Raw genomic sequence first — 16,716 nt, 5'->3', positions numbered from 1 at the left:
GGACCTAATTACCATGGACGGAATATTACGTCATCGCGATCAGCGGCGCCCACGTGGTGAGCGCCGCTGATCGCGGCCGAGTGTCAGCTAATTATCATAGCTGACACCCGGCACAATGTGTCAGGGGCGGTCACGGACAGCCCCCGACACGTTAACCCCTTTCACACCGCGATCAAACACGATCGCGGTGTACCGGGGGTTAAAGGGAAGCATCGGCAGGGAGGGGGCTCCCTCCGTGCTTCCCTGAGCCCCCCACGGCAGCGCAATGTGCAGCGCTGCTGCCGGGGGCTCCTTTCCTGCAGGTCCCCGGATCCAATTTGGCGACGGGGACCTCCGGGGGCCTGCAGGAAGCTGGCTTACTCAGTGCCTGCAAAGCGCAGGCATGAGGAAGCCTGTGCAGTGCCTGTGACAGATCGCTGATCTGTCACAGTGATCTGTGATGTGACAGATCAGCGATCTGTCACAGGACAGTTATATCCCCCCTGGGACATTGTAATAAGGTAAAAAAAAAATTAAAAAAAAAAGGTGTAAAAATAATTTAAAAAAAAAAAAAAATCGCTAAATAAATTAAAAAAAAAAAATATTCCCCAATAAATTCATTTTTTGGAAATAAAAAAAAAAAAAAAAAAACCCAATAAAAAGTACACATTTGGTATCGCCGCGTCCGTAACGACCCGCCCTATAAAGCTGTCCCAATAGTTAACCCCTTAAGCAAACCCCTTAAAAGATAAAAATAAAAAACGAAGCAAAAAATAATGATTTATCATACCGCCGAACAAAGTGCAATAACGCGCGATCAAAAAGACGCATATAAATATCCATGGTACCGCTGAAAACATCATCTTGTCCTGCAAAAAACGAGCCACCACACAGCATCATCAGCGAAAAAATAAAAAAGTTATAGCTCGCAGAATAAAGTGATGCAAAAATAATTTTTTATATAAAATTGTTTTCATTGCATAAAAGCGCCAAAATATAAAAAAACGACCTAAATGAGGTGTCGCTGTAACCGTACTGACCCGAAGAATAAAACCGCCTTATAAATTTTACCGCACCCGGAACGGCGTAAACGCACCACCCAAAAGAAATTCATGAAACGCTGGTTTTTGTTCATTCTGCGTCCCAAAAAACGAAATAAAAAGCGATCAAAAAATGTCACATGCCCGAACAGGATACCAATAAAAGCGTCAACTCGTCCCGCAAAAAATAAGACCTCACATGACTCGGTGGGTCAAAATATGGAAAAATTATAGCTCTCAATATGTGGTGATGCAAAAACTATTTTTACAATAAAAAGCGTCTTTTAGCGTGCGACAGCTGCCAAACATAAAAACCGCCATAAATAGTAAATCAAACCCCTCGTTATCACCCCCTTTGTTAGGGAAAAATAATAAAATTAAAAAAAAATGTATTTATTTCCATTTTCCCATTAGGGTTAGAATTGGGGGTTTCCACTATTTGCGCACATCAGGTGCTCTCCAAACGCAACATGGCATCTGATCTCAATTCAAGCCAATTCTGCGTTGAAAAAGTAAAATGGTGCTCCTTCCCTTCCAAGCTCTGCCATGCACCCAAACAGTGTTTTACCCCCTCATATGGGGTATCAGCCTACTAAGGACAATTTGCAAAACAACTTTTGGGGTCCTATTTCTCCTGTTGCCCTTAGGAAAATAAAAATGTTGGGGCAAAAATCTCATTTTTGTGGAAAAAATTTTTTTTGTTATTTTCACGCCTGGGAGTTATAAACTTCTGTGAAGCACTTGGGGGTTCAAAGTTCTCACCACATATCTAGATAAGTTCCTTAGGGGGTCTAGTTTCAAAAATGGGGTCACTTGTGGGGGGTTTCCACTGTTTTGGTACATCAGGGGCTTTCCAAACGCGACATGGTGTCCGATCTCAATTCCAGCCAAAAAAGTCAAATGGCGCTGCTTGCCTTCCGAGCTCTGCCATGTGCCCAAATAGTCATTTACACCCACATATGGGATATCAGCGTACTCAGGACAAATTGCACAATAACTTTTAGGGTCCTGTTACCCTTGGGAAAATAAAAATTGGGGGTGAAAAGATCATTTTGTGGAAAAAATATGATTTTTTAATTGTACCGCTGTACATTATAAACTTCTGTGAAGCCCTTGTGGGTTCAAAGTTCTCACCACATATCTAGATAAGTTCCTTAGGGGGTCTAGTTTCAAAAATGGGGTCACTTGTGGGGGGTTTCCACTGTTTAGGTACATCAGGGGCTCTCCAAACGCGACATGGCGTCCGATCAGAATTCCAGCCAATTTTGCATTGAAAAAGTCAAACGGCGCTCCTTCCCTTCTGAGCTCTGCCATGCGCCGAAACAGTGGTTCGCCCCCCACATATCAGGTATCAGCGTGCTTAGGACAAATTGCACAATAATTTTTGCAGTCCAATTTCTCCTGTTACACTTGGTAAAATAAAAAAAATTGAACCTGAAGTAATTTTTTTTGTGAAAAAAAGTTAATTGTTAATTTTTTTTAAATATTCAAAAAATTCCTGTGACGCACCTGAAGGGTTAAAAAACTCCTTGAATGTGGTTTTAAGCACCTTAAGGGGTGCAGTTTTTAGAATGGTGTCACTTTTGGGTATTTTCTATCATATAGACCCCTCAAAGTGGCTTCAAATGTGATGTGGTCCGTAAAAATAAAATGGTGTTGCAAAAATGAGAGATCGCTGGTCAACTTTTAACCCTTATATCTTACTAACAAAAATTTTGGTTCCAAAATTGTGCTGATGTAAAGTGAACATGTGGCAAATGTTACTTATTAACTTTTTTGTGTGCCATATCTCTGTGATTTAAGGGCATAAAAATTCAAAGTTGGAAAATTGCGGAATTTTCAAAATTTTCGCCAAATTTCCGTTTTTCTCACAAATAAACGCAAGTTATATGAATGAAATTTTACCACTAACATGAAGTACGTCATGTCACGAGAAAACAATGTCAGAATCACGGGGATCCATGGAAGCATTTCAGAGTTATTACCTCATAAAGGGACAGTGGTCAGAATTGGAAAAATTGGCCCGGTAGTTAACGTGCAAACCACCATTGGTAGTGAAGGGGTTAATGATAGGACTCTTAGGCGGTGTGCCCACGTAGCTTTTTTTTTTTTTTTTTTTTTTTTAAGAGTTTCCGCGGCGTTTTTAAACACGCGATTCTGCACGGAAACGCTTAAAGCATTCCATGCATTTGTAATAGAAAACGCACATGTTGTGCCAATGGTGCGTTTTTTACCGCTGCAGAATCGCTTAGCGGTAAAAAAACGCAGCATGTTCATTAATTTTGTGGAATCGCGGGCGATTTCGCATACCATCAATTATATGGGCAAAAACGCATGGGAAAACACATGTCAAAACGCTTGACAATCGCGTCAAAAACGCGTGTCAAAAACCGCATGCGTTTTCCCTGGCAAGGGCATGCGTTCCTGCTCGGGGGGGGGGGTTAGATCGCTTGAAAAACGCTACGTGGGCACAATTACTTTTTACAATTTTTTTTACAATTACTTATCGGCGAAAGGAAAGCTTTATTTTTGCTTGTAATAATTGCTTGTTAAATATCTAATATTTGTTTGCTAAACATTTGTTCTACTTATATTCAATAAAAAGAACACTGAAAGATAGAAGTAAAGCATAAAATGATTACAACTGTAGGAGAATGATCGGCTCTTGAAATTTTTAATTTTAACCCTTTACCTACAATGGACGTAATATTCCGTCCATGTGACCCTGGACCTAATTACCATGGACAGAATATTACGTCCCAGCGATCAGCGGCGCCCAAGTGGTGAGCGCCGCTGATCGCGGCCGGGTGTCAGCTGATTATCACAGCTGACACCCGGCACAATGTGTCAGGGGCGGCCTATGTGGTGTCATGACTTTAAAGCCCCCCTGCGGGTCGGGCGACCTAGGTCACTGAAAGGTCACCCGACCCGCAGATACAGGGGGCTTTGTTCTTCGCCACAGGGGGCGTGACTTCGCCCCCACGTGGCTACGATCGCTCTGATTGGCTGCTAAAAGTGAAACAGCCAGAGCGATAGTAATATTTCATCAATGAAAAATGATGAAATATTACAATCCAGCCATGGCCGATGCTGCTGTAGCATTGGACATGGCTGGAGACACCGATTCCACCCCCCCCCACCGGCGATCGCCCCCCCCCCCCCCCAACTGAATGACAGCGGCGATCTGCCGCCGCTGTCATCATCTGCCCCCCTCCCATTCCCTCTGCTCCCCGCCAGAATCCGATAACCCCCTCACCCCCTCTCACCTCCCCCGGCACCTTCTAAGTCCCCCTGTCGCTCCCGGTGTTCGGCGGGTCCGGTTCATGGGCGCCGCCATCTTAGAAAATGGCAGGCGCATGCGCAGTGCGCCCGCCCGAATCTGCCGGCTGCAGATTCCATTCTTTCATTTTGATCACTCTCACAGTGATCAAAATGAAAGTAAATAAACCCCCCGATTATCACCTCCATAGGTAGGCACAACTAATAAAATAAAGAAAATATTTTTATTTTTGGGTTAGGGTTGAAAAGAGGGTGAGGGTTGGGGTTGAAAAGAGGGTGAGGGTTGGGGTTGAAAAGAGGGTGAGGGTTGGAGTTGAAAAGAGGGTGAGGGTTGGAGTTGAAAAGAGGGTGAGGGTTGGAGTTGAAAAGAGGGTGAGGGTTGGAGTTGAAAAGAGGGTGAGGGTTGGAGTTGAAAAGAGGGTGAGGGTTGGAGTTGAAAAGAGGGTGAGGGTTGGAGTTGAAAAGAGGGTGAGGGTTGGAGTTGAAAAGAGGGTGAGGGTTGGAGTTGAAAAGAGGGTGAGGGTTAGGGTTGAAATTAGGGTTAGGGTTAGGGTTGAAATTAGGGTTAGGGTTGGAATTAGGGTTGGAATTAGGGTTGGAATTAGGGTTGGAATTAGGGTTGGAATTAGGGTTGGAATTAGGGTTGGAATTAGGGTTGGAATTAGGGTTGGAATTAGGGTTGGAATTAGGGTTGGAATTAGGGTTGGAATTAGGGTTGGAATTAGGGTTGGAATTAGGGTTGGAATTAGGGTTGGAATTAGGGTTGGAATTAGGGTTGGAATTAGGGTTGGAATTAGGGTTGGAATTAGGGTTGGAATTAGGGTTGGAATTAGGGTTGGAATTAGGGTTGGAATTAGGGTTGGAATTAGGGTTGGAATTAGGGTTGGAATTAGGGTTGGAATTAGGGTTGGAATTAGGGTTGGAATTAGGGTTGGAATTAGGGTTGGAATTAGGGTTGGAATTAGGGTTGGAATTAGGGTTGGAATTAGGGTTGGAATTAGGATTAGGGTTGGAATTAGGGTTAGGCTTGTGGTTAGGGATGTGTTAGGGTTAGGGCTGTGGTTAGGGGTGTGTTGGGGTTAGGGTTGGAGTTAGAATTGAGGGGTTAATAATAAATTTTATTTTTATAGCGCCGACATATTCCGCAGCACTTTACATTTCAGAGGGGATTTGTACAGACAATATACATTACAGCATAACAATAATCACATACAGTAGATTATAACAAATAACAAGAGGAGTGAGGGCCCTGCTCGCAAGCTTACAGTCTATGAGGAAAGAGGGAGACACGAAAGGTGGGTGGTAACAGTTGCTCTGATTGTATGGACCAGCCATAATGTTAAGTGTGTAATAGTACAGACACAGAGGGCTAATGGATGCATAAAGCAAGTGGGAACATGATGCTGGGAACCTGGTTATGGTAAAACTTTTGGCTCTGCCACACAGGGATAGGTTAGGTTAATGTGTTGAGGCGATAGGCCAGTCTGAATAAATGCGTTTTCAGGACACGCTTAAAATTGTGCGGATTGGGGACTAATCGTATTGACCTGGGAAGTGCATTCCAAAGAATTGGCGCCGCACGTGTAAAGTCTTGGAGACGGGAGTGGGAGGTTCTGACTATTGAGGATACTAACCTCAGGTCATCAGCAGAACGGAGGGCGCGGGTAGGGTGGTATACTGAAACAAGGGAGGAGATGTAGGGTGGTGCTGAGCCATGGAGGGCTTTGTGGGTGAGGGTAATAAGTTTCCACTGTTTAGGCATATCAGGGGGTCGCCAAACGCGACATGGTGCAACCATTGATTCCAGCCAATTTTGCGTTCAAAAAGTCAAATAGTGCTCCCTCCCTTCCAAGCCCTGACGTGTGCCCAAACAGTGGTTTACCCCAACAAGTGAGGCATCAGCTTACTCAGGAAAAATTGCACAACAACTTTTGGGGACTAATTTCTCGTGTTACCCTTGGGAAAATAAAAAATTGGGGGCTAAAAAATTATTTTTGTGGAAAAAAATGATTTTTTCATTTTCATGTCTCTGCATTATAAACTTCTGTGAAGCACTTGGGGGTTCAAAGTGCTCACAACACATCTTACATACGTTCCTTGGAAGGTCTAGTTTCCAAAATGGGGTCACTTGTGGGGGGTTTCCACTGTTTAGGCACATCAGGGGCTCTGCAAACGTAATGACGACCGCAGACTATTCCATCAAAGTCTGCATTTCAAAACGTCACTACTTCCATTCCGAGCCTTGACGTGTGCCCAAACAATGGTTGCCCCCCACATATGGGGTACCAGCGTACTCAGGACAAACTGGACAACAACTTTTGGGGTCCAATTTCTCCTGTTACCCTTGTGAAAATAAAAAATTGCGGGCTAAAATTCATTTTTTTTGAGGAAAAAAAAATGATTTTTTTATTTTCACGGCTCTGCATTATAAACTTCTGTGAAGCATTTGGTGGTTCAAGGTGCTCACCACACATCTAGATAAGTTCCTTGGGGGGTCTAGTTTCCAAAATGGGGTCACTTGTGGGGGGTTTCTACTGTTTAGGCACACAGGGGCTCAGCAAATGTAACATGACGCCCGCAGACCATTCCATCAAAGTCAGCATTTCAAAATGTCACTACTTCCCTGCTGAGCCCCAACGTGTGCCCAAACAGTGGTTCCCCCCCACATATGGGGTACCAGCGTACTCAGGACAAACTGGACAACAACTTTTGGGGTCCAATTTATCCTAGTACCCTTGTGAAAATAAATTGCCAAGTAAAAAAATTTTTTTTTGTTTTCACTGCTCTGCATTATAAACTTCTGTGAATCACCTGGGGATTCAAAGTGCTCACTATGCATCTAGATAAGTTTCTTAGGGGGTCTGGTTTCCAAAATGGGGTCATTTGTGGGGGAGCTCCAAAGTTTAGGCACACAGGGGCTCTCCAAACACGACATGGTGTCCGCTAACGACTGGAGCTAATTTTCATTTCAAAAAGTCAAATGGCGCTCATTCCCTTCTGCGCCCTGCCGTGCACCCAAACAGTGCCCCCCCCACATATGGGGTACCAGCATACTCAGGACAATCTGGACAACAACTTTTTGGTCCAATTTCTCCTGTTACCCTTGTGAAAATAAAAAATAGCGTGCTAAAAAATCATTTTTGAGGAAAAAAAATGATTTTTTATTTTCACTGCTCTATGTTATAAACTTTTGTGAAGCACTTGGGGGTTCAAAGTGCTCACTACACATCTAGATAAGTTCCTTAAGGGGTCTAGTTTCCAAAATGGTGTCACTTGTGGGGGAGCTCCAATGTTTAGGCACACAGGGGCTCTCCAAACGCGACATGGTGTCCGATAACGATGGGAGCTAATTTTCCATTCAAAAAGTCAAATGGCGCTCCTTCCCTTCCGGGCCCTGCCGTGCACCCAAACAGTGGTTTATGACCACATATGAGGTATCGGTGTACTCAGGAGAAATTGCCCAACAAATTTTAGGATCCATTTTATCTTGTTGCCCATGTGAAAATGAAAAAACTGAGGCTAAAAGATAATTTGTGAAAAAAAGTTTTTTGTTTTTTTTTACGGATCAATTTGAGAAGCACCTGGGGGTTCAAAGTGATCACTACGCATCTAGATAAGTTCCTTGGGGGTCTAGTTTCCAAAATGGGGTCACTTGTGGGGGAGCTCCAGTGTTTAGGCACACAGCGACTCTCCAAACGCGACATGGCAAGCGCTAAATATTCCAGCATATTTTCCATTCAAAAAGTCAAATGGCGCTCCTTCCCTTCTGAGCCCTGCCGTGCACCCAAACAGTGGTTTATGACCACATATGAGGTATCGGTGTACTCAGGGGAAATTGCCCAACAAATTTTATGATCCATTTTATCCTGTTGCCCATGGGAAAATGAAAAAATTGATGCTGAAAGAAAATTTTTGTTGGAAAAACTAAAATGTCCTTTTTTTCCTTCCATGTTGCTTTAGTTCCTGTGAAACACCTAAAGGGTTAATAATCTTCTTGAATGTAGTTTTGAGTAGCTTGAGGGGTGCAGTTTTTAGAATGGTGTCACTTTTGGGTATTTTCTGCCATATAGACCCCTCAAAGTGACTTCAAATGTGAGGTGGTCCCTAAAAAAAAATGGTTTTGTAAATTTTGTTGTAAAAATGAGAAATCACTGGTCAACTTTTAACCCTTTTAACTTCCTAACAAAAAAATATTTTGCTTCCAAAATTGTGCTGATGTAAAGTAGACATGTGGGAAATGTTATTTAGTAACTATTTTGTGTCACATAACTCTAGTTAAACAGAATTAAAATTCAAAATTTTCAAAATTTTCGCCAAATTTCTGATTTTTTTCACAAATAAACGCAAAAATTATCGATCTAAATTTACCACTAACATGAAGCCCAATATGTCACGAACAAATCTCAGAATCGCTAGGATCCGTTGAAGCGTTCCTGAGTTATTACCTCATAAAGGGACACTGGTCAGAATTGCAAAAAATGGCCAGGCCATTAAGGTCAAAATAGGCTGGGTCATGAAGGGGTTAAAGGGAAGCATCGGCAGGGAGGGGGCTCCCTCCGTGCTTCCCTGAGCCCCCCCACAGCAGCGCAATGTGCAGCGCTGCTGCGGGGGTCTCTTTCCCTACAGGCCCCCGGATCCAAGATGGCGACGGGGGCCTTCGGGGGCATGTAGGGAGCCGACTTCCTCACTGCCTGCAAAGCGCAGGCATGAGGAAGTCTGCAGAACTGCCTGTGACAGATTGCTGATCTGTCACAGTGATCTGTGATGTGACAGATCAGCGATCTGTCACAGGACAGTGATGTCCCACCTGGGACAAGGTAATAAAGAAAAAAAAAAAAAGTGTTGAAAATAATTTGAAAAAAAAAAAAAAAAAAAAAAAAAAAAAATCGCTAAATAAATTAGTAAAAAGAAAAAATTCTTCAATAAATCCATTTTTTCAAAATAAAACAAACAATAAAAGTACACATATTTGGTATCGCCGCGTCTGTAGCGACCCGCCCTATAAAACTGTCCCATTAGTTAACCCCTTTAGCGAACCCCTTAAAAAATAAAAAACGAAGCAAAAAATGATTTATTATCATACCACCGAACAAAAAGTGCAATAACGCGCGATCAAAAAGACGCATATAAATATCCATGGTACCGCTGAAAACGTCATCTTGTCCCGCAAAAAACGAGCCGCCATACAGCGTCATCCGCAAAAAAAATAAAAAAGTTATAGCTCGCAGAATAAAGAGATACAAAAATTATTTTTTATATAAAATTGTTTTCATTGCAAAAAACCGACAAAACATAAAAAAAGACCTAAATGAGGTATTGCTGTAACCGTACGACCCGAAGAATAAAACCGCTTTATCAATTTTACCGCACGCGGAACGGTGTAAACGCACCCCCCCAAAAGAAATTCATGAAACGCTGGTTTTTGTTCATTCTGCGTCCCAAAAATCGGAATAAAAAGCGATCAAAAAATGTCACGTGCCCGAAAATGGTACCAATGAAAACGTCAACTCGTCCCGCAAAAAATAAGACCTCACATGACTCGGTGGGTCAAAATACGGAAAAATTATAGCTCACAATATGTGGTGATGCAAAAACTATTTTTGCAATAGAAAGTGTCTTTTAGCGTGTGACAGCCGCCAAACATAAAAACCGCCATAAATAGTAAATCAAACCCCCGTTATCACCCCCTTAGTTAGGGAAAAATAATAAAACTAAAAGAAAATGTATTTATTTCCGGGTTAGGGCTAGGGTTAGGGCTAGGGCTAGGGTTAGGTTTAGGGCTAGGTTTAGGGCTAGGGCTAGGGGTGTGTTGGGGTTAGGGTTGGAGTTATAATTGGGGGGTTTCCACTGTTTGGGCACATCAGGGGCTCTCCAAATGCAACATGGCGTCTGATCTCAATTCCAGCCAATTCTGCGTTGAAATAGTCAAATGGTGCTCCTTCCCTTGCAAGCTCTGCCATGCACCCAAACAGTGTTTTATCCCCCACATATGGGGTATCAGCCTACTCAGGACAAATTACAAAACAACTTTTGGGGTCCAATTTCTCCTGTTACCCTTAGGAAAATAAAAAATTGGGAGCAAAAATATCATTTTTGCGGAAAAAAATGATTTTATTTTCACGCCCAGGCGTTATAAACTTCTGTGAAGCACTTGGGGGTTCAAAGTGCTCACCACACATCTAGATAAGTTCCGTGGGGGGTCTAGTTTCCAAAATGGGGTCACTTGTAGGGAGTTTCAATAGTTTAGGTACATCAGGGGCTCTCCAAACGCACATGACACCCGTAGACCAATCCATCAGAGTCTGCATTCCAAAACGTCACTACTTCCCTTCCGAGCCCCGACGTGTGCCCATACAGCAGTTTTCTCCCACATATGAGGTGTCAGCGTACTCAGGACAAATTGGACAACAACTTTTGGGGTTCAATTTCTCCTGGTACCCTTGGGAAAATAAAAAAAATGGGGACTAAAAGATGTTTGTTGAAAAAATACGATATTTTTATTTTCACGCCCGGTCGTTATAAACTTCTGTGAAGCACTGGGGGGTTCAAAGTGCTCACCACACATCTAGATAAGTTCCTCAGGGGGTCTAGTTTCCAAAATGGGGTCATTTGTGGGGGGTTTCCACTGTTTAGGTACAATAGGGGCTCTCCAAAGGCAACATGACACCCGCAGACCATTCCATCAAAGTCTGCATTCCAAAACGTCACTACTTCCCTTCCGAGCCCCGACGTGTCCCCATACAGTAGTTTTCTCCCACATATGGGGTGTCAGCGTACTCAGGACAAATTGGACAACAACTTTTGGGGTCCAATTTCTCCTGTTACCCTTGGGAAAATAAAAAAAAATGGGGACTAAAAGATGATGTTTGTGGAAAAAATACGATTTTTTTATTTTCACGCCCGGGCGTTATAAACTTCTGTGAAGCACTGGGGGGTTCAAAGTGCTCACCACACATCTAGATAAGTTCCTTGAGGGGTCTAGTTTCCAAAATGGTGTCATTTGTGGGGGGTTTCTACTGTTTTGGTACATCAGGGGCTTTCCAAACGCGACATGGTGTCTGATCTCAATTCCAGCCAAAAACGTCAAATGGTGCTGCTTCCCTTCCGAGCTCTGCCATGCGCCCAAATAGTGGTTTACCCCCACATGTGGGGTATCAGCGCACTCAGGATAAATTGCACAATATCTTTTAGGGTCCTGTTACTCTTGGAAAAATAAGACTTGAGGGTGAAAAGATCATTTTTGTGGAAAAAATATGATTTTTTAATTGTACCGCTGTACGTTATAAACGTCGGTGAAGCCCTTGTGGGTTCAAAGTTCTCACCACATATCTAGATAAGTTCCTTGGGGGGGGGGGTCTAGTTTCCAAAATGGGGTCACTTGGGGGGGTTTCCACTGTTTAGGTACATCAGGGGCTCTCCAAATGCGACATGGCGTCCGATCTGAATTCCGGCCAATTTTGCATTGAAAAAGTCAAACGGCGCTCCTTCCCTACTGAGGTCTGCCATGCGCCGAAACAGTGGTCCCCCCCCCACATATCAGGTATCAGCGTACTCAGGACAAATTGCACATTAACTTTTGCAGTCCAACTTCTCCTGTTACCCTTGGTAAAATAAAGAAAATTGAACCTGAAGTATTTTTTTTGTGAAAAAAAGTTAAATGTTCATTTTTTTTTTTTAAATATTCAAAAAATTCCTGTGATGCACCTAAAGGGTTAATAAACTTCTTGAATGTGGTTTTAAGCACCTTAAGGGGTGCAGTTTTTAGAATGGTGTCACTTTTGGGTATTTTCTATCATATAGACCCCTCAAAGTGGCTTCAAATGTGATGTGGTCCGTAAAAATAAAATGGTGTTGCAAAAATGAGAAATCGCTGGTCAATTTTTAACCCTTATAACTTCCTAACAAAAAAAAATTTTGGTTCCAAAATTGTACTGATGTAAAGTAAACATGTGGGAAATGTTAGTTATTAAGTTTTTTGTGTGCCGTATCGCTGTGATTTAAGGGCATAAAAATTCAAAGTTTGAAAATTGCGAAATTTTCAAAATTTTCGCCAAATATCCATTTTTTTCACAAATAAACGCAAGTTATTTGAATGAAATTTTACCACTAACATGAAGTACAATATGTCACGAGAAAACAATGTCAGAATCACCGGGATCCATGGAAGCGTTTCAGAGTTATGACCTCAAAGGGACAGTGGTCAGAATTGTAAAAATTGGCCCGGGAGTTAACGTGCAAACCACCCTTGGTAGTGAAGGGGTTAACATTTATAACCATCTAGAAGAAAAAAAAAGTGGTCATATTTTCAGAAAAAGACAGCTTTGTAGCTGTCTAGCTGTTAAAATTCGGAGTATTTGATGACCTTTATTAGTCAACTAAAAATAGGAACACTACTTAGGCTTCTTCAATAGGAAGTTTTACCTTTTGCTAAAAAAAAAAATGATATTAAAGAGGACCTTTCTCCAGATCAAAAGGCATTCAAGACTTTTGTTTGTTCCTAACGGTTTCAAAGATATAGACATAGATATTTAGTAATAACTTCTAATGTCTTTGCAATGGGAACATTGCTCACAGGATTCTCTGCGATCAGCTTTAACCCCTTACAGGCAATAACAGTACAAGTTACATCCAATGTTGGGTCCAAGTGTGATGCCATCTAGGTAGCCAAGTCCGCATCTTTCCCAGCAGATATCAGTGTTATTCAGCCATCACCTGCCTCTACAATAGCTCTGGGTAGAGCTCCGCTCACTGCAGTTTATCTGTTAGAAGTCACTGCTAATTGGCCCAAGAGATTAACGCAGTTCTAAGCAATCACGAGGTGTTGGTGGCATGACATGACAGCTGGGGGTCTGCTGAAGATCATGGTGCCTTATCATGGCAGTGCTACTACTGACAGTAAAGATCAACTTGGCCTCTGCGATTTGTACTACATGCAGAAACACTTTATTGCTGTACATCGTACAAGCGATCGGATGATCATAGCTTAACGTCACCTAATGGGGACAAAACAAAAAAAAAATACCCAGATTTGAATCACCACCCCTCTGTGACGTGATGTGCGATTGGACGAAGGACTAATGTGTCACGTCAGCATCTCCGCCTTCGTACAAACTGAATATGAAGAGGAAGTCAGGGCTGCAGCTGATCCAGGACTACTACTACATGCTGTCCGAAGGTGAATAGACCGTGACGCCAGCGCTGATTGAGTGCCGGGCATTATGCGTCATTTCACTGCATCACAGCCTCGGGATCGCAAGTGCCAACACTGAAAACAGCCTGGGTGTGGAAGGAGAGTATAGGCTTTATTATTGGGGCCATACATTATCCTAGTAGACAATATGAACGCAGTAAAAAGATGTACACAAAAAAAAATAAATAAAATTAGTTCAATGTATCTGAATGGGACTCGTTTAGTGGTAATAACATGAATTTCTTAGTCTCATTCAGATGAATGAAATTGAATTGAATTTAATTCTTGCAACATCTGACAAATACAAAATTTTGTCCTCAGATTGACACCATGTTGTGATGCCCCCATGCGGGTAATTATTCCTTATCTCCTTCACCCCCAGGCCATTTTCAATTTTATTTTCTTCCCCCTCACAATCTTCCAAGAGTGATAACTATTTTTTTTTAGCCATATAGCCGTACAAGGGCTTGCTTTTTGCGGGACAATTGTACTTTTGAATGACAATATTGATGTAAAAATGCAATTCCAGAATTGCTTTTACGGTTTAATTTAGCATGTTCACTATATGCCAAAACTGACAGCAAAATCATTCTCCAGGTCAGTACAAGTACACAGATACCAAACTGGGATTTTTTAATGTAAATGGTGAATAAAAGAAAAGGTTCAGGAATATGTATTTTTTTTGCTTTTGTCACAATTTTCTGAGACTGCCTTTTCATTTTTCCGAATCTGGGGCTGTGCAAGGGTTTATTTTTTTTTTAGCCCTGAGCTGACGTTTTTATGGATACCATTTTTGGGGAATCAGATAATTTGATCGCTTTTTATTTCAATGTTGTGGCAGCAAAGTAAAATCAGAACTTTGCAGTTTAGAATTTTATTTCTTCACGCTGTTTACCGCTCAAATTAATTTTATATTTTGATAGATTGGACATTTCTACACGCACACCAAATGTGTTTTATTATTTTATCCTCTTCACCAACTTGGGTTTTTCAGTTTTTGAGTTTCCATTTTTTGCTCCCCTTCTTCCCAGAGCCATAACTTTTTTTCTCCATCAATATGGCCATATGAGGGTTTGTTTTTTGCGGGAAGAGTTGAATTTTTGAACGCCACCATTGGTTTTTTCATATCGTGTACTTGAAAACAGGGGGGGAAAAAAATCCAAGTGCAGTAGAAAATGCAAAAAAAAAAAAAAAAGAAAAGTAAAGCAATTCCACAATTCTAAAACTGACCTGTCTTATTATGATTTTACTGGTCATTACAAGGTCATAGATATCAAACATGTGTAAGTTATTTATTTAAGTGGTGGGAAAAAAAAAATCCAAAGTTATGGTTTTATTTTTAATTGGCGGAGGTGGGTGGTGTAAAGGTGCGATTTAAACTTTATATTTTTAAACACTTTTTTTTTTTACTTCACACTTGCTTCAATAGAAGCTGCGATCATCTGGTTGCCTGGGCTACACAGAGCAGGGCTTCAGCTTGTGCTATATTGTGCATAGCAGGATGATCATAATGACAAACACAGAAGTCGGCAATTGACCCCAGCTGTCATTGCAATCCAAGGGAACCCTGCAGTCACGTGACCCGAGTGCAAATGAGAGCGTGTAATGACGCGTGCCCTTGTCAGCGTGTTAAATACCGCTGTCAGAGACAGACACTGGGATTTAACAGGTTAGCAGGCACAGGCAGAACTCCAGTCCACCAACAGCTATTAGAGGCACATGATAGCTAATTAAAATCAGCCGTCATGTGTGGGGAAAGTTTCAGGCTCAGCGCCTGAGCCCGCATCAAGTGCAGAAACAACGTATGCCGCACACAGGTCATGAAGGGGTCAAAGAGTATCTTTCATCAGTGTGAGAATGTTAACTTGCCACATAGCTAAATAAAAATGTATTTTTTAATTTCTCCTCCGTTGTGGAGATATTGGCTTGTAAAGTGGAGGTTACAATATATGGGAAGTTTAACTGAGCTTTACCATAGATTTTTCTCTGGGGGTGTGTTTCTTCCGCTGCACGAGACTGACCAATCATAAGCTGTCAGCAACATACTAGGGAAAGAAGAACACACCCTCACAATTTTGAACAGTTTTATCAGTGTGAGACATGTAATAACAGTCTGCTCTCCCCACTGTTACCACTTTGCAATCATGCACAGCTCTGTAGTGAGATGAGCAGAGATCTGTAGGATTACTAAAACTTATTCAGCTTTCATCTCACAGCAGTGTGCGCGTGTTCTGTTCAAATGAAGCAGCAGCGATGGCTTCCCAGGGATTGCAGACCATAACTTAGTGACAGATTTATAGAAAAAAATTTGAGTCCTGTGTGGCTGTAAACAAATGAAAACATAATCAAACTGTGTACTCATGCTTGGTACTAAAAATGGAAAGGGCTAGCAGCCACTGTGTATCAGCAGTGCCCACATAAGCATCTATACACAGATCTATTCACATTTAGATTTATGACCAGTATGTTCACATACTGCAATAGTTAAAAAGGGGTTATTTTTTACCTACATGCAGGTAATTGGGGCATTTTTTTTTTTGCACCTGGGTTTCATTTAAACAAAAAATGTAGTTTGCCTTTCATATCCTCTGTGTAGTCTATTGATGGCTGCAGAATCAGAATGAGTTAACTGAGCTTTACTTTTCCAGATTTGTTAGATATGACTGACACTTATGAGTATTTACAGATTCTTCACCTGCACTTGTTAGTGCAGCTTTACCCACAGACTGCAAAGCTCACCAGTCCAGAAAATGGCTGCTGATGGAGGCACATGTGACCAGACCTGTCCAACAGTGTTTTTCCACCCAAGCTACTTTTCTATTGGAAAAAAAATAAAAGGACAGTTTTGGTCACATGCTCCTCCATCCACCCACCACCCCCCTTCTCCATCTTATATTAATTAGCATAAAGAGCCAGAAAAAATTAGTCATACATGCAACAAACGTTAAAATTTGCAGCCCCCCAATTTTACATATTTATGCACACACACAATCCCATAAGCATCCGAGTCGTAAAACCCCCACCGACTGCTCATAACGCGATAATCAGGCAATACCACTCAGCTGCTGCATAAGCGCCCACACAGCAGTACAGGGTCAGACTTCCTACTTAGCCTGTACACCACGCTGTGCATGCATTATATAATGCTAGATATACTGTAACGGCCCATGAGATGCTAGACCACGTGCACAGGTTCAGTATCTGGTCAGTATTTTACATCAGTATCTG

General features: G+C 42.0%; 1 protein-coding gene across 1 annotated transcript in view; it reads right to left on the bottom strand.

The window, feature by feature from the left end:
• The window catches only part of ARID1A (AT-rich interaction domain 1A), a 137,769-nt gene that overhangs the window by 22,495 nt on the left and 98,558 nt on the right, over positions 1 to 16,716 (bottom strand). The window lies entirely within an intron of this gene.

The sequence above is a fragment of the Dendrobates tinctorius genome, unplaced genomic scaffold (genome assembly GCF_039654945.1).
Source record: "Dendrobates tinctorius isolate UK_male_01 unplaced genomic scaffold, ASM3965494v1 ptg000015l, whole genome shotgun sequence".
In the NCBI taxonomy this organism is placed as follows: Eukaryota; Metazoa; Chordata; class Amphibia; order Anura; family Dendrobatidae; genus Dendrobates; species Dendrobates tinctorius.
The sequence above is the reverse complement of the archived record's forward strand: the minus strand, read 5'-3'. Positions and strand labels throughout refer to the sequence as shown.